The 18415-nt window shown below is 43.0% G+C and overlaps 1 protein-coding gene across 6 annotated transcripts in view; it reads right to left on the bottom strand.

Annotated features, from left to right (window-relative positions):
- The window catches only part of FRMD4B (FERM domain containing 4B), a 323064-nt gene that overhangs the window by 249882 nt on the left and 54767 nt on the right, over positions 1 to 18415 (bottom strand). For 2 of the 6 annotated variants that reach the window (XM_081246503.1, XM_081246506.1), the window contains exon 2: positions 15387 to 15514. The exons of 2 other annotated variants lie outside the window; for them this stretch is intronic. The gene's annotated coding sequence lies outside the window, so the exon portion shown is untranslated. Of the gene's footprint in view, positions 1 to 12212; positions 12410 to 15386; positions 15515 to 17811; positions 17877 to 18415 lie in introns of those variants that run through there. 2 more of the 6 variants (XM_081246504.1, XM_081246505.1) reach the window with 2 other exon arrangements.

Genomic DNA, 18415 nt, shown 5'->3' with positions numbered 1-18415 from the left:
TGGTCCAGGAAGTAATGCAAGCGATGGGGTGGATGGTTCCAGCGGTAATAGGAGAGATGGGGGGGATCATTTAGTCGGTAATGCGAGCAAAGGTTCAGGTGGCAATGGGAGTGATGCGGAGCGATGGGGAGTCGCAGATGAAGCTTCGCTAGCTCTCCTGGTGTCCACCTCCTGCTGTGAGGCCTGGTTCCTAACAAGTCGAGGCCCGAGGGTTGGGGACCCCTGCTCTAAAGGACACCTGCCCTCAAGAAATGTCCTGGGGGGCTTCCCTGGTGGCGCAGTGGTTGAGAATCTGCCTGCCAATGCAGGGGACAGGGGTTCGAGGCCTGGTCCAGGAGGATCCCACGTGCCGCGGAGCAACTAAGCCTGTGAGTCTGAGAGCCACAACTGCTGAGCCCGTGTGCCTAGAGCCCATGCTCCACAAGAGAGGCACACCCAACGAAGAGTAGCCCCCACTCGCCGCAACTAGAGAAAGGCTGTGTGCAGCAACGAAGACCCAACGCAACCAAAAATAAAAATAAATAAAATTAAAAGAGAAAAAACAACAGATAACCAACAAGGATCTACGGTAAAGCACAAGGAACTACACTCAATATTTTGTAATAACCCATAAGGGAAAAGAATCTGAAAAATAAATATATATATATATATGTATATATATAAATAAATAAAACTGAATCACAGTGCTACACACCTGAAACTAATACATTGTAAATTAACTATACTTCAATAAAATATATATATATTTTTTTAAGGTGTCTATATCTCAAAATAATCAATATACCAACAAAGCAGCATATTTTGTGTGGCATGTCCAGAACTCCTAAAGTTGTAACTTTCACTGAATGTTGTCTTCTCAAAAAAACTCATGCTGAATCATTTCAGACTAGGTTCAACTGGGCCTTAAAGTAGGAGTTAGCCAAAGAGTAGGCAAGGGCTATTGCCTCCATGTACAAGGACTGAACAAGGAAGGTGGACACCTGAGCTATCCAACCGTGTTAAAGGTTTGAGGACTTCAAAAATTATACAGTCACCAAACATTCCCCCCCTTTCATTTCACATGGGTTAAATAACCCATGAGCTGAACAAATGCTTGGACACTTTCAGGGTATTAATTCCCAAGAGGATCAAAGTTGGCTGTTAAGATTTAAACATGGCCTGGAAAAGCACCCTTGCGGTCACACGGTGCACCTGGTGGATTCTCTTCTTGTTTGACTGGGGGGAGCAGAGAGCGTGGCTCTTCTACCAGGTGGCAAAAGGCACTCCAACTTGTTTCAAAGACCCACAGCATCAGGTTCACAAAGATGTCACTTTAAACTGGTTTGAAGGGCACCTGCTTGCTGATTCCCTCAAGTGGCCTCAGAAGAATCTGATCCTTACAAACCTCTAGGGCACACACACTCCCTGAGAATGTGAATCGGCTGAATTCTTTCTGAACACGTGCACTTTTGCACAGTGCTTCCTATGCTAAGAAAAGGCAATAAATATGTCTTTGGTGCTTCTGTGTTTATGATCAATGGGCTTTTTCCTTACAGCAGTCTTGTAAGAGTTTGCCTTCTTCTTATTCTAGCTGCATACTAATACTTGAAACATTTTAGTAAATCATGGTTCTCTGGTTCCTACTTCAGGATCATTTAACTGATTTAATGAGGTCTAATTATCGCATTTCACCTTTCACATGAGAGTGCAGCAATGTTTTGGCTGAAATAGGTGGTAATAGCTCAAACACTCAGAAAGGAAAAACAAATGAGGACGGGTAATGCAGGACTCACAACAGTTCATTTTATGCCAGATAGAATTCTTAAAGATATACGTACATAGCTATACTATGTATACATTAATTAATTCATTCATACATTCATTCTGTATTCATTATGTGTGCTCCAGGCATAGCAAAAGACACCAGATCAGCTTTAACGGCTTTATCTTAGGTCTGCGTCCATTTTGAGGGGCATAAAACACGATGGTTTATAACTCTTAAGCTAGACTGTGTATATTTACATCCCGGCCTCACCATTTCTTAGCCATGTGACCTCGGGCAAGCCAATTAACCAACCTGTTTCCCCATCTGTAAAATGGGGGTTATTATAGTAGCTACCATCACAGGACTATTGTGAACATTAAATGTCAGTACATACAAAGCATGTAAAAAGAGTGCCTGGAGCATAACAGGCATTTTGTAATTGCTGCCTCTTGTGATTCTGTCATATTGTGTCTTGTCTCTGTAGCACATGGCAATTGCAATTGCCTATCTACTTATCTAATTTTTACTAGTTATCTATTACGTATTATGGGTTTGCCTCCTTCATCAAACCACAGGATCCATAAAGACAGAGACTAAACTCCCTGAGCCTGGCATTGTGCTTGGCTTATAGTAAAACACCCAATCAATGTTTGCTGAATCAGTGAACCAATGAATGAATGATTCTTTTTGGGGATGTGTAACCCCTCTCACCCTTGACAAGCTTTTCACTTAAGAGAGTTCTGTGGCACATGTCTATCAAATGCCATTTGCTGGAAATTCCACATGGTTTTCTATCCAGATGGTGCCCATGACAAAGCGAAGGCGTTCTGGCACGCAGGAAAGTTAGGGTGCCAGATGCCAAGCCAAGTCACTGTATTATTCATCATCAAATGTTGTTGGCCAGGGAGCTGACTGCTGCCAGCTGAGCCCCACAGTGGTCCAGTGAAGAGGCTGGTTTCTAACAGAAGCTAGGATCATCATTAGGGAGGGAGGGTGTGGCGGGAGGAAGACGGGGGTTAAAAAGGGAGAAGTTTCTCAGACTTGTCTTGGCTTTGCAACCTTGGGCAACTCACTTCACCTCTCTGGGCCTCTTAGCTTAGTGTTTTTATAAATGCAAGGCACAAATTGTCATCAGTACTTTCCAAACCTGGCTGTGCACCAGAATCTGTGGGGAAGTTTTTTTTTTTTTTTTTTTTTGCAATACGCGGGCCTCTCACTGTTGTGGCCTCTCCCGTTGTGGAGCACAGGCTCCGGACGCGCAGGCTCAGTGGCCATGGCTCATGGGCCCAGCCGCTCCACGGCATGTGGGATCTTCCCGGACTGGGGCACGAACCCTCATCCCCTGCATCGGCAGGCGGACTCTCAACCACTGTGCCACCAGGGAAGCCCCAGGAAGCTTTTTAAATACTGATTCCTCTAGGCCAGCAGTCAGCAGATTTTTTCTATAAAGGGCCAGATAGGAAATAGTTTAGACTTTGTAGCTTGTATGATGTCTGTTGCAACCGCCATGCTCAAGTCTCCCATTGTGTCATCGAAGCAGCCCAGGATGAAATGTACACAAGTGAACGTGGCTGGATTTGGCCAGCTTCCCTGGGGGCCATGGTTTGCTGATCCCTGCTCTAAGGCCAGGTGTGGCCTCCCTGGATAAGGACCAATTTTCTGCTTATTTACAAAAGCTCCTCCAGATGATCTGGAGAGGCAGCTGCACTTGGGATCCACCAGATTAGACGCTGTAAGGCTTCTTCCAGCCTTCACTGGAGCTTTGATTCTCTATTTATTTTCACTGTGAGAAGTGGCTACTCCCAGTCAATACTATTTAGACAGTGATCTTAATATTCTTTCAAATGCATACCACTTGGGTATTAGCTTTCTACATCTGAAGTTTTTACTCTCTCAAAATTCAATTTTCTATTCTACCAGGAGAAGTTTGAACAGTCCTTTTCACTATGTTTAGACCTAAGGCACTTCTGTGTGTGATATGCCTTGTCAGTTCTTTGTAAGTGACAATTTCTTGCTAAGTTACAGATGAGAAGTTTAATATTATCCTGTCTAGGCCCTAAAGGGCTACGATAAGGTGAGCCTCCACTTAAGAAAGGATAATACATAAAAATATGAAATTATGAAACAGTTACGGGTGTTTATAGTGTTGGGGTAGAATTTTCTTTGTATGGAGAATTCCCTTTCTACTAAAGTCATGACTGTTGGGTGACAATACGTCCTGGTTTCCTACAGACAGTCCTAGTTTTCACCTGTGTTCACTGAGCAATTAACATAGCGCCCCCTTTCATTCTCAAAAATGTCCAAATTGGATGATAAATTACATGGTTGCATGGGCGACCTTGAGGGAAAACAGTCAAAATGACTGTTCCATTCATTTTGCACTTTCTAAGAGACAGGCACAGCTCTGAGGGTTTTAATGATATTATCCCAATTAATCATTACAGGATTTTGCTGATGGCTGATGTCTCTAGGTTGGGTTTCCTCAAAAGCAGGCCCTGAGGCAAGGATTAGGGGACTTTAGTTTTGGGGGAAATGCTCTTAGGAAGCACAGGTAGGGGAATGAGGAAGCAAGGCAGGGAAAGGAAGGAAGCCAGTACACAATACATTTGTGAGTCGGTTATGGCCCTGAAGAAGCGGGGCTCAATTTCCCTGGGAACCCTCTAAGAGATAATGTCAGCATGCCCTCAGGAGGGGCGGGGAACCAACAGTTTTATTCCACAGTTCCCATCCCTCGCTGGTTGAGGGTCATGCCTGGAGATGTTCACTCACCCTCCTGCATGTGTGGCCTGTCCCATAGTTAGAAGGACCCCACTCCTGTGGCTAGAGAACCATGTGCTCAGGTGAACGACACAAAGAGCCTTGTCAGCGTGTAGAACTGTCCGCAGACAACCTCCAGGGTAGGCCCAGGGCACCAATAGCTTCCTGTGTTTGAATCCTAGTTCTACCATCATCACCTACATGCTCATGGGCACGTCACTTAAGCTCTTAACTCTCGGTTTTTCCACCTGTAAAATGGGGTAACAACAGTATGTGCCCAGAGTTTTTATGAGGCCTAAATGAGATCATATAAGCACAGTGGTCATCTGTCACTTCTCCCTGTCCAATGTCCACGTCGTCTTCCCTTGGCACACTCCCTGGATCCTCTTTAGAAGAATCAGCCTCTCTGAGTCCCTGGTTTGAGAGGGAGGGAGACTACTCTCAGCTCCAGGGGTAGAACGTGACTGGTCCCTCTGAGCATCACATTCTCCTGTCCATCACTGGTTTAGAGCCAGGTACGGAACCCATGCTGGATCAGTGGGATCTCAGTGTGGGACTTCCTGCTGCAACTAATAAAACAGAGAGTTCCCTTCACAATAGCCAAGACATGGAAACAACCTAACGTCCATCAACAGATGAACAGATAAAGAAGATGTGGTACATATATACAGTGGAATACTACTCAGTCATAAAAAAGAATGAAATAATGCCATTTGCATCAACATGGATGCAACTAGAGATTTTCATATTAAGTGGAGTAAGAAAGAGAAATACCATATGATATCACTTATATGTAGAATCTAAAATATGACACAAATGAACCTATCTATGAAACAGAAGCAGACTCACAGACATAGAGAACAGACTTGTGGTTGCCAAGGGGGAGGGAGTTGAGGGAGGGATAGATTGGGAGGTTGGGGTTAGCAGATGTAAGCTATTATATATAGAATGGATAAACAGCAAGGTCCTACTGTATAGCACAGGGAACTATACTCAATATCCTGGGATGAACCATAATGGAAAAGAATATGAAAAAAAGAATGTATAGGGCTTCCCTGGTGGCACAGTGGTTGAGAATCTGCCCACCAACGCAGGGGACACAGGTTCGAGCCCTCGTCTGGGAAGATCCCACATGCCGTGGAGCAACTAGGCCCGTGAGCCACAGCTACTGAGCCTGCGCGTCTGCAGCCTGTGCTCCGCAACAAGAGAGGCCGTGACAGTGAGAGGCCCGCGCACCGCGATGAAGAGTGGCCCCCGCTTGCCGCAACTAGAGAAAGCCCTCGCACAGAAACAAAGACCCAACACAGCCAAAAATAAATTAATTAATTAATAAAAAAGTATGTATATATAACGGAGTCACTTTGCTGTACAGCAGAAATTAACGCAACATTGTATATCAACTATACTTCAATTAAAAAATAAATAGAAATTTTAAAAGGAGAGTTCCCTTTCCTCTGGGGTGTTGAAGAAATGGGAGCCAGCCAGGAGCTGTTAGGCAACTGCCCAGAGAGAGCCCCAATGAGGAAGAAAGCACAACCAAAAGATGCGCTTAACTGGGCCTGAAGCTACCTCTGAAAATGCCAGTCAGACCAGTGAATAAATTCTCTTGTTGGCCTAAGCCATTCTCAACTGATAGATATTGCTCCTAGCAAAGAGCAAATGCTCCATAAATGTTAGCTACCATTACTGATAACGTGAAAACAGATCAAATTTCTCCTGCTACTTTTTCTTCCCGTTTTTCCTGGAATATTTATTTGTTTTAAAGTTTTGGTTTTTGTTTTTAAATCACAGATAATTTCAAACAGATGCAAAAGCTTAAAGGAAAGTATAATGAACCCCCATGAACTCCAACAATGATTAATTCATGGGTAGCCTTGCTTTGTCTGTGCTCTACCCATTTCTCCTCTCCCATGGTATTTCGAAGCAAATCCCCTACATATACCTTTTCATTCATATTTTTTTCAGATCCTTTTATAGTGTTTCCTTTTGTAGTAGGCACTGTCGGTGTTCTACCCATCATCCCTGTCCTCAGTGAGTCCACCCAAGATTGTTCCTTTTCTTTCAAATCTTCCCCTACTCAGCCAGAGATGCAGATGTCACTCAAGCCCCTGCGGTGCACCTGTTTGGTCCAGGGTTAGTTCCATTCTAACTAACAGGAATGGGGTCAGAAATGTGCTTCAGTATCAGCTCTTAAAATATGAATGGGACACTGCTGGGAAATTTTTTGCTTCTGGGAACATTTCTGCTCTCCTAAGAAGCAGCCACAAATAAAGTGGTCTCTCTTTCTCCTATGAATGTTGTCCAGCCTGGATGTGATGCTCAGAACTGGAACATGAACATTTGCCACTGTCTTGAAGATGAAGTTAATATGAAGTATGGCAATAAATGCTGGAGAAGGTGTACAGAAAAGGGAACCCTCCTACACAGTTGGTGAGAATGTAAATTGGTGCAGCCACTATGGAGAATAGCATGGAGGGTCCTTAAAAAAACTAAAAATAGAGCTACCATTTGATCCAGCAATCCCACTCCTGGGCATATATCTGGAGAAAACCATAATCCAAAAGGATACATGCACTGGAATGTTCACTGCAGCACTATTTACAATAGCCAGGACAACAAAAGGAAGCAACCTAAATGTCCATCAACAGAGGAATGGATACAGAAGATGTGGTACATATATACAGTGGAATATTACTCAGCCATAAAAAAGAACGAAATAATGCCATTTGCAGCAACATGGATGGACCTAGAGATTATCGTATTAAGTGAAGCAAATCAGACAGATTAAGACAAATATCATATGATATCACTTATATGTGGGATCTAATTTTTAAAAAACATGTAAATGCACTCACTTACAATATAGAAACAGACTTAGAGATATCGAAAACAAACTTATGGTTACCAAAGGGGAAATGTGCGGGGGGTGTGGGTTATAAATCAGGAGCTTGGAATGAACATACACACACTACTATATAAAAGATAGATTACCAACAAGGACCTACTACATAGCAAGGGAACTCTACTCAATATTCTGTGATAACCTATATGAAAAAAGAATGTTAAAAATATATGTATATGTATAACTGAATCACTTTGCTGTACACCTGAAACTAACAGATCATTGTAAATCAACTACACTCCAATAAAATTAAATTAAAAAAAAAAGAATGGCAGAGGACTGGGAGAAGGAAGTTGAGCCCTGAATGATATGATTGAGCTGCTAAATCAAGCAACCTGAAAGCTTGCCCCGTCTCTGCACTTGCTGTTCTGAGAGTTAAAATTCTGCTTCACTGTTTAAGCCTGTGTGAATCCAGGATTTGCTGCTGAAAGCACCCAATTTTGCCATCAATACAGACCCATACAGTTTGGGTTCAAAATTTCAGAGTGAGGAATCAGATTAGGATGATATAACAAAGATGCCCTAAAAGCAAGTCCTTTAACCCAGAAAAAAGTTCATTTCTTTCTCACAGAAGAGTTTTCAGAGGTGGTCCTGGACAGGTTAAGGTGGCTCTACAATCATCAGGACCAAGTTTCACCTGCATCCTTCTCAGGCATCTTCCATCTTCTCATCTCCGCCAGCTGCCCTGCCTCCCACCAGCACATACACCCTCCAGCCAACAGGGAGAGACAGAGATAACGTGGATACCCAGTGCCTGCAAGGGTACAACCCAGAAATTAATCGCACACATCACAGCTCATTGGCTGGAGGTAACAGCCAACTGCAACAGAAGGCTGTGGTTATTATTCTGGGTGGTCATATGTCCAGTTCTATTTCTACTAGAAAAAAGGAAAAATAAATACGGGGGCACAGCTAGCAGTCTGTGGGAAAGAGCAGGGAGGGTTAACTGGATTCGTTTCAACGGACAATTTTTAATTAAAAATACTTGAGGGCTTCTCTGGGGGCACAGTGGTTGGGAGTCCACCTGCTGATGCAGGGGACGCGGATTCGTGCCCCGGTCTGGGAGGATCCCACATGCTGCCGAGCGGCTGGGCCCGTGGGCCGTGGCCACTGGGCCTGCATGTCCGGGGCCTGTGCTCTGCGGTGGGAGAGGCCACAACAGCGAGAGGCCCGCGTACCGCAAAAAAAAAAAAAAAGAATTGAGAATGTAAACAAGATTTGAAAAGATGTTCTTCAGCACTCTCCCGAAGATTGAACTGAGCCTATTTACTCAGAAATAGGTAAAGTGATACATCCCTTTTTTTTTTTTTTTTGCGGTACGTGGGCCTCTCACTGTTGTGGCCTCTCCCGTTGCGGAGCACAGGCTCCGGACGCGCAGGCTCAGCAGCCACGGCTCACGGGCCCAGCTGCTCCGCGGCATGTGGGATCTTGCCGGACTGGGGCATGAACCCGCGTCCCCTGCATCGGCAGGCGGACTCTCAACCACTGCGCCACCAGGGAAGCCCGATACATCCCTTTTATCTCTCCTTTTTAGGTAGATCTCAGAAGGATTCCAACAGTCAGTAATCCCATATGAGCCCAGTTTATTACCTTGTGTACATGAAATTAACAACTGAATCTCACCGATTTCCCTTAATTCCAAATCTCTTTTCCTCAATTAGGCTGCATAACTATGGTTTAATTATATTCTGTTGGATAGTCACCAGAATCCCATAACAAGCTCGTCTTTCACAATCCTATTATTAGTCTGGATAATCCAATTTATGGAAAAATAAGGACAAATAGAGAAAAATGACAGAGGTGCCAAGAAGGACAGTATTCTGCAGCCCAGCTGAAATGGCTGTCAGTGAAACGTTTACAGAGTTAAGAAGCAGACTTTGATTCAGCGGCAGCAGGTTTTAAATGATGCATGAGGCGCCACCAAAGCAAATCCCTTTCTCCATGGTCCCCCTCAGGGTCAAGTACCATGTTTCAATTATAATTTCACCAAATTGCTGTGATGTGGCGAATGTTCCAGATTAATAGCGGTACAGCACCGTTCTCCATGGGACAGAATCAAAAAATCTAGTTCAGAGGTTTGTTGAAATATACCCCGAGACACTCAGCTGCAAAACACATTAAAGACTCCAAGATGATGGGAATATTTCTGCTCTGTATTCCCCAAAGAGGTTACTTTTGCAGAAAGCAAGTTTATTATTTATGGTAGCAAATAAAATTTCTCAGTGCAGCCAAGGAGGCTTCTGCAATTACATCAGGAAGGCACCATCATGCAGTCCATTATGGAAATCGTATCTACATGAATAGGGAAGGCTATTGTTTTGCCAAAGACGCGTATTTCTTTGCAGAGCATGCTTATGATGGGCTTGCACGGAGGTGATAAATTGTTTGGTTTGACTTTTCATTTCAAATGGCTCTACTCCTTGGAAGAGGATTTTGTATAGAAAGACATTATCTTGCAAATTCTGCTTCAAATTATCAGTCGAGTTTTAAGAGAACATCGCATAGAGGCTTGCCATGGATCAGATGGCGATTGCCATACTGGGTATATGAGGAGTAGAAAGCTCCAAAGGACTGTGAGTTTTATCCATCCTGGTGGCTCTGTTAGCATTTTCAAGCCTTGAAGTGAGTCTCTGAGGAATTGTATTTTTAGCTAATTCCCTCTGCATATATTACCCTCAAGAAGTAAGAGTAATTTGGGATCTAACTTCCACATTTGAGGGGTAGTGCTCACTAACCCCTTATGATTCTAAGTAGAGGAGAAAGAACCTTCCTCCCTAAAAGAGCTGAAGGTTGGAGGAAAAACCTTTGGACCCTCTCTCCAGGAGTAATTTACCTAACAGGAGTGGGAGAAGACCAGTGATTAATATATGTGTCTGCTTTCTTTGGCCTTTCCTCTTTCTAAACTGCATCCCTAAAGCAAGCCTGCACAATGCTACCTGCCCTGCTCCTGGGCTTCACAGGGGTGAGGCATGAGGGGTGAGGGGTGAGAAGTTGGAATCTTACACCTGGTGGGTAAGTGTCCACTCTACCACGTCAACTCTTTCCGAGTTTGGGCTCCAAAGTCTAGACATGGGGATGGAAAATATCATAACAAAGACCATTTCGGCTTCAAGCCCACAATGTGGCCTCATCATCAGCAGAGCTCCTATCTTGATCCCCATCTCACTCTTCACTCTGAACGTGGAGGGAATATGATTCACTTTCACAAACCCCAACACCTGGCATGGCTTTCATCGAGTCATCTTGCCTTTGACCCTGATTTGCCTCTCCAGCCACCTCTGTCTTCTTTCCTAGAGTCATCTAAGCACGTATATTTCCATTTCTCCAACATCCTCATGTTTTTGTGTCTGTTGAGAATTCAGCTGGTGGTTTATAATCCATCTGCACAAGCATGGGTTTTTTAATAGTGAGCTTAATACAACTAGTGTAATTTATGAAATTTTGTCATTGCTGAATGTAACATGAAAATTTAGGCAGATAAAACAAATCAGCTTTAGGCAAGAGGTTTGAAGGAGTGATGCTACACAATGTTTAGTCAAGAAGGAGAGAGCCTATCAAGTTCAAAAAGAGAAGGCTGGTCTTACTCCTGTCACCCCCAGCAAAATATTATTGATCTTTCCAGCCTCAGCTCTTAGGCCACCTTTTCTCCCTAGCCTTCTCCCATCCTACCACATAACTTCTCTTCTCCTTCTTTTCCAACCTCCCCTACACAATTCAAAAATTAGAGATTCACCTGAGTCTCTGAAATGCAAATGCCCAAAGGATGGTACAGCTCACCCGTAATTTATCCAATAGTCTCAATTACTTGCTATCCTCTTGCTTCCTCATCTTGAGTCTGCTCTTAGCTCACGTACCGGCTAGGAACTACTAAGTACAAGTGACAGAAACCTGTTCTAGCGAACCGAAGTTAAGAAGAAAGGAAGAAACGTGGTTCCCGGTACTTCTGTGAGCATTTCTGTCCCCAAGGCTATAAGTTTAAATACTACCTGTATGATAACAATGGCAAATGTTCAACATGGCAAAAACCAAAGAATTACAACTGGAATATATGTTCCAGTATTATACAGCTCAACTGCCTTAAACTCCAGACCATTGTTGCACATCCTTGTGCTATTTTATTCTTGTATTCTAGTCACCATTTAAGCATATTAAGCATATGCCATGTGAGGGGCAATAACGAACAAGAGAGACAGGGTTCCTGCCTTCACAGAGGCTGCTAATTGGTGAGGCAGATGGACGGTTGAACAAGCACTTAAAACAGGAATTAAATGCTATGAACAGAGAAAGAGAGGGTGGTAGGAAAGCCTATACAGCAAGAGCAATTCATCCATCTAGAGACTTTGTGGAGAAAGTCGCTTTTAAGCCTACACCAAAAGGGTGTGTTAGAAGGAAAAAACAAATGTGTTGGTGTTAAGAGACAAATTCAAGTTACAGGACTGCCGTACAAGAGCTACGTGACCTTGGGCATGTACCCTTGCCTCTTAGAGCCACAGTTTGGAGAACTTAACCTGTAGGGCTCCTTCCATCTTTACAAGTCCCAAAATCCTGGAAGAGGTTGCTAATCAGTTTAGTGAGTCTTCAGCTGATCCTTTCTGACAAAAGGCAACTAACACAAGGAAGAGAAAATCAAAGAAATATCAGTTGGGAGGTTACAATGGTAAAATTGGTAAAACAAATAAACTCTGCAGTCAGACCATCATAGGTTCACGTCCAGTTCTGCCCCTTACTGGCTGGGTAACTCTGGGAATGCTTCTTAACTTCCCAGTGTCAATTTCCTAGTCTGTAAAATGAGGAAAGGCTATTACTTACCCCATAGTGCTGTCGTAGGGTCTGGAGTCTGAGATATTGTATGTTAATTTCCTGGCCCATAATTTCCTGGTCTATATTATTTTTTCTGCTCATAATAGTGTTGGTTCCTGCATGAGACTCAGACTTTGTAACTATCACTTGTCACCTATTAGGCCTTTTTTTGTGGCTACAGACGAATAAACTCCAATGTGAAACACCTGAAGCAAAAAAGGAAATTTAGGTATATTCTGAGACTTTATATATCAGGGAAGCAGTAGGAAAGACAGGGAGGAAGCTGTGTCTCAAGAAGGATATAATCAGGGGCTCAAATGCCATCAGAAGGCTCACTCTCCGTCTGCATTTCTTTTTTTTTTTTTTGGCCGCATTGGGTCTTCCTTGCTGAGCGGGGGTACTCTTTGCAGTGCGCGGGCTTCTCATTGCGGTGGCTTCTCTTGTTGCGGAGCACAGGCTTCAGCAGTTGTGGCCCTGAGCTCAGTAATTATGGCTTGCAGGCTCTAGAGCGCAGGCTCAGTAGTTGTGGTGCACGGGCTTAGTTGCTCCGCGGGCATGTGGGATCTTCCTGGACCAGGTCTCGAACCTGAGTCCCCTGCATTGGCAGGCGGATTCTTAACAACTGTGCCACCAGGGAAGTCCTTCCCTCTGCATTTCAACCTCAATCTTCTGGTTCACTGACCTTTTTTTATACAGAGAAAAACTTGGCCAGAGCAGGTCCCAAGCTTTACCTTTTACAATTTCAGTCCCCAGATAGAGAAAACCTCTACCTTCAAGGTCCCAAGTTCAAGGATCCCAGGGAAGAGCTCCAGTTAGCCCAGTTGAAGTCAGATCCCTGACCCTGGACAAAACAGCCCTCAACAGAGAACAGGGTACTGGTATATCAAATAACTGCTCCTACAGAAACCAGGGAAATAGGGCTTTTTTGGGCAATTCCCAAAAGATTGAGCAGAAAATCCCACAAATACTGACTAGATTTTTTAACGCAAACTGCTTCCATAAAGTGACGCCAAAGACACAAAAAAATTCAATAAACAAAACAAATTCTTTTAAAAGCTGAAATTCTTTTGGGGAGAAATATCATGAACTGGGTTTCAGAAATCACTGAGCATACATTCATTTGATTTGCTCATACCAAAATGTTCTTATGGGCCTGTAGTTCAATGCCCAAGTTCAAGTTCCTTAGACTTTCGTTTGCTTTCTTAGGGGATGAAGGGTAAAAGCTGCAGTGAGACAAAGCACTTTAAAAATACTCTAAGCAAGCATTGTTGCTGAGAGCTTTTCTGCAGTCCTAAGAATATCACAGAAATGAGTACGCTGGGAATTACAGGTCATACCCTGGAGACACGTGAAGTGTGTCTGCTCCTGTACTTAATGATGAAAAACACACTCCCACAGGTGACTGGTCCTGTGAAGATGACAAATAAGGAGTGAGAACGAGAAGGAAGGAGAAGCAGAAGAAAGAGAGACGAGGAAGAGGGGACGGATGGGAGGCAGAGGGCGAAAAAATGAAGGAGCAAGATAGGAAAGTTAAGCCAGTCTGAGCTGGGGCACTGCTGTAACATCTTTCTTTTTTTTTTTTTTTGCGGTACGCGGGCCTCTCCCGTTGTGGAGCACAGGCTCCGGACGCGCAGGCTCAGCGGCCATGGCTCACGGGCCCAGCCGCTCCGCGGCATGTGGGATCTTCCCGGACCGGGGCACGAACCCATGTCCCCTGCATCGGCAGGCGGACTCTTAACCACTGCGCCACCAGGGAAGCCCTGTAACATCTTTCTTAAAAAGGCAAGTTTCACGCAAACATTTCACAGTGGACGTTTTTCTAGATGCTCACACCAATTCTCCTCTGACTTAAGGATCAAAGCTTTCACCAACATCTTCTGAAGTATGTTGGAGAGGGCAGGAATTGCCGAATCGGTCCAGGGATTGCCAAAGTGTGGGCTTATGCTATTGCTTGAGATGACCTCGTGGGATCGCCAGAGGGGTCCCTCAGTAACACTACATTCCAGGGTAAAAAGTTACCCCTTTTTGCTTCTCTTTCAATCCCTCTGAGTAGTCCTCAACGAGTCTCAGTTTGGCACTATTACATATTCAGCACTTCCCTAAAACCAACTCTATCCCCTGTTGTACAGAGAAAAATCAGAGCCTCTGGTGGGTAGGAGGACCTCCATAAAACTGAATAACAAAGGTGTGTTTTCATTGCATTTAATATCCCAATAACCTTCCATTTGGGGCTAGAATTATTGGTCTTCCTTTTATAGTAGGCATGTAAAGTGACCTTATAAAACTATTTTTGAGTTTTCAAAAGGCAGCAAATTTAAAGAAAAATATCAGGAGTGGTGGTACCATATGTAGCACAGAGACAGAAAATACTCTTTTAGTCACTGAGCATGTATGATTGTGAGATTCCTGGGTCAAAAGAAGACCCCATGTTCCCAACCCGTGCCGATATGGGAGTTAATAGTCAACTAGTTTATGCGGGAAAGAGTGACGATGTATTCTGAGACCTTTTCCAGAGCTTCGCGTGTTTTACGAGTCTTCAGAGCTGCATCTTTCCTTCATTGCAGCATTTTCCCTTACAAAGTGCTTACACTGGTGACAATAATGATTACAACAACTTAGAGTCCTAAAGATATTTCCTCTTAAAGTCTTTCGTCTACACAGATACTATGGAGTCCCTGACAGAGGGGAAGTGTGCCAAGGTGCAGTGTTTGATAATGGAAAGCAGAAACTGGACTGAAGAACTCCCTCCCTTCATGTTAATGATAATACACTGGAAACTATGGGACTGTCTTGGGAACTGGCCACCAATGGGACATCTCCTTACATTTCATGCTGGGAAACTTCATGAGGAGGAGAAGACACAAAACCCTGAAAACTGCTAGTGGAAAAACAGTGACCTATCTCTTGGCCAAATCCTAAAAATAAAAGCAGTAAATGGTAACCAACTGTGGACCCGTGAAGTTATTTTTAAAATCAACCAAAAGAAAACAGAAGATTTAGTTTCCATTATGATGACCTTATCAAAAGCCCTGAATTGATTACCTTATTTGAAAGAAAATGTCATTTAAAAATAAAATCCAGTTACAGCCAACAAATAAATAATGTAACCAGAACACTGATCAGTGAGGCTTTCCTGGGTTGAGCTTGCAGATTTGGTTTTCCTTGAAATAAAATATATCTTACCTTTCTTTTCCCTTTATATATGAAATCTTGACAATCGCCTTTATTACATGTTCCTGTTTCTTTGGTCTGGTTCTTTATTTGAATTTCTCTTCTATTTCCTTATGGAACAGGTCTTTTAAAAATACTACCTGAAAAAGAAAAATACTACCTGAAATCCTTTTAAGCAAGAGGTGGCATATTTTGAGCAAGAAGTGGGAGGTTAAAATCACCTTAGGGCATTTATTTAGTACATTATACACACGAGCTCTCACGGGAGGTAGCATAGAAGGAGTATTTTAATTTAATGATCTAACATTCAAGATAACAAGAAGAGGTAGTCATTAAGACCTTACAGAATTAACTGTCCAGGCAGATGTTCACAGGTGCTGGATAGGGAATATACATGAGTAATGGGGGAGACCCAGTACCAGGCATAGCTCAGTGCTGCTGTGCAAACACACACATCTTGGCCAAATGGGGGCAGCTTAAGAGAGCAATCACACATAGTTACCACCTGGGAAGACAGAGAGCCCTGCTTTGAATTTTTCCAAGTTGGCTGGAAATCTGATTCTTTAAATGTGATATATCAGATTTTTAACTGTTGGCACTCATTGAAAAATTTTTTAAAAACCACAATGTGGATGGAAGAAAACTTATCTGTTAACTGAATTTGGCCCATGGATTGACAGTTTGCAATCTCCACCGTGGAACTAAGCCGTTAAGGATCTCGACTTGGACCTATCACTCACTGGGGAGTAACCAGAAGAAACAGGATTTATACCAAGTCTTGAAAGAAAGGGAGATTTATATAAGAAGAGGGGAGGGAGAGTGGCAGATACACTACATGGGCAGCAAAAGGTAAAGGAAGCCCCAAAGCAGAAAGGCTCAAGGTCTGTTCAGGAAACACTGAACAGTGTGGTTTGGAAGAAGAAAAACTCGGAAGAAGTCAGAAAAAAAGGCTTGGAAAGCAAGTGAAAGACAGATTGGACAAGGATTTTGAATATTAAGCAAAGAAGTTTAAGTTTTATCCTCCAGGCCATGAAGATTTGGGGCTCTAGAGATTGATGTCATCAATGAGATTTTCCAACAAAATGAACCCAAATCTATCTGGAAGAGAAAGAGACTGCAGGGGAAGAGACTGGTCAGAAGTTTAGTGCACTACTTCAGGAGAATCAAGTAGAGGCAAGAGGAACGGAAATCTAGTAGATGAGACAGACCCATGGCAATGGATAAATTCACAGGACTGATAAATTGTTTGCTCTTTTATTTATTTTTTTATGGATATACTATTTTATTAATATTTAAATTTCAAACAATGAGCAAGCATATACTGGCCCTAAGTTCAGATTTAAACACAAATGGACAGACTACTTTTAAGGGTGCGATGTATTCAACAATTAGAGACAATCTACTCGGTGGTATAATTTATCCATTTAAGACTGAACAGAGTTCCTTGGTTATTGACAGAAACTCCCCTTGACTTCAGACCTGAGACAAACCGAGTGTCTGTCAATATGCAAAACCACTGAATTCAGGACAAACAGTAACAGGATGGGTTGGCAAGAGCCAGTTCGGATTGTGTGGGCCAGTCTGAAGCAGCAGGGTTGGCTGGAGGCTGAAAATGTTGCAGCTGAAGTCCACGATCTGTAGATTAGAGCAGCTGTTCTTGTTTCCAAACAAGTTCATAAGATGCTTTTCCCAAACAGGTGTATGCTCTCTTAAAATGTCAAAAATAATTCTTCTGTCTGTGGCCTTTGACACCTAGTAGGTGTCCTGGTGAAAATATCTAGTAGGACATTTAGGGCCTGAGTTTAGGACACTGTCCAGGGATGCTGATTCAGTTTGGAGCATTAGCCACATAAAGATGGTCCAGGGAGAAACTTCCCAAGGGAAAAGTGTTAGAAAGAAGAAGCATAAATCTTGGGAGGATGAGTGCTCAATGTTTATGTTTCTTATAATTTACTTCAAAAACTTTGCTGAATTCAGAAGTCATTAGCCTGAGTTTGTGTGATGATATGATCTCAAATATCCATATATTCTAATCTATTCACATTATTGTATGCATCACCTAATTTAAATTTTCCCTTGTATCATGACTGTAAATCTCATCTCTTCAACCTAGGTTATGTTTTAAAGGAAGAAATGAAAGAACTAAAGAAAGGAAGGGAAAGGAGAGAGAGAGAGAGAGGAAGAGAGGAAGAGAGGAAGAGAGGAAGGAAGGAAGGGAGGGAGGGAGGGAGGGAAGGGAAAGGAAAAGAAATGAAAGAAAAAGGGAACTTTAGAAGAGATATTGCCCTGTCAGTGATGGTTAAGATGAAGCCCTATTAAATGTCTGAAAATTGCCTGAAGGATCTTTTCAGTACTATAAGGAAATAATACAAGAATCTTCATCCATAAATTCACTTTATAACCGGAGAAAATGAAGCCTCTTCAATCCAGAATTTACCTGACAGCTGCTTTACTACCCAACCAGAGCTTGGATCTCTGAAGCTTTCACACCATGTTAGAAAGATGCCTTCATTAAAAATGCATCCTCGGGCTTCCCTGGTGGCGCAGTGGTTGCGAGTCCACCTGCCAGTGCAGGGGACACGGGTTCGTGCCCCGGTCCGGGGAGATCCCACATGCCGCGGAGCGGCTGGGCCCGTGAGCCATGGCCGCTGAGCCTGCGCGTCCGGAGCCTGTGCTCCGCAACTGGAGAGGCCACAGCAGTGAGAGGCCCACGTACTGCAAAAAAAAAAAAAAGCATCCTCCTTAGGGCCCAGAAATAAACTCTAATGTTCGTGGTAAATTGATTTTCTACAAAGAAGCCAACATAATTCAATAAGAATATTTTTTTCAACAAATTGTACTAGGACACCTGGATAAGTACATGAAAAATAATGAAGTTGGACACCTACGTCATAACATAAATAAAAAATAACCAAAAGTATATCACAGATCTAAATATAAGAGATATAACTCTTTGAAAAAACACACTATGAAATCTTTGTGACCTTGGGATTTCTTACATATGACACCAAAACACAAGCAAAAAAAGAGATTAATAAATT

The sequence above is a fragment of the Mesoplodon bidens genome (genome assembly GCF_964165515.1).
Source record: "Mesoplodon bidens genome assembly, chromosome: 10".
NCBI classification, from domain to species: domain Eukaryota; kingdom Metazoa; phylum Chordata; class Mammalia; order Artiodactyla; family Ziphiidae; genus Mesoplodon; species Mesoplodon bidens.
Note: the sequence above shows the minus strand (reverse complement) of the source record. Positions and strands in the feature narration are given on the sequence as shown.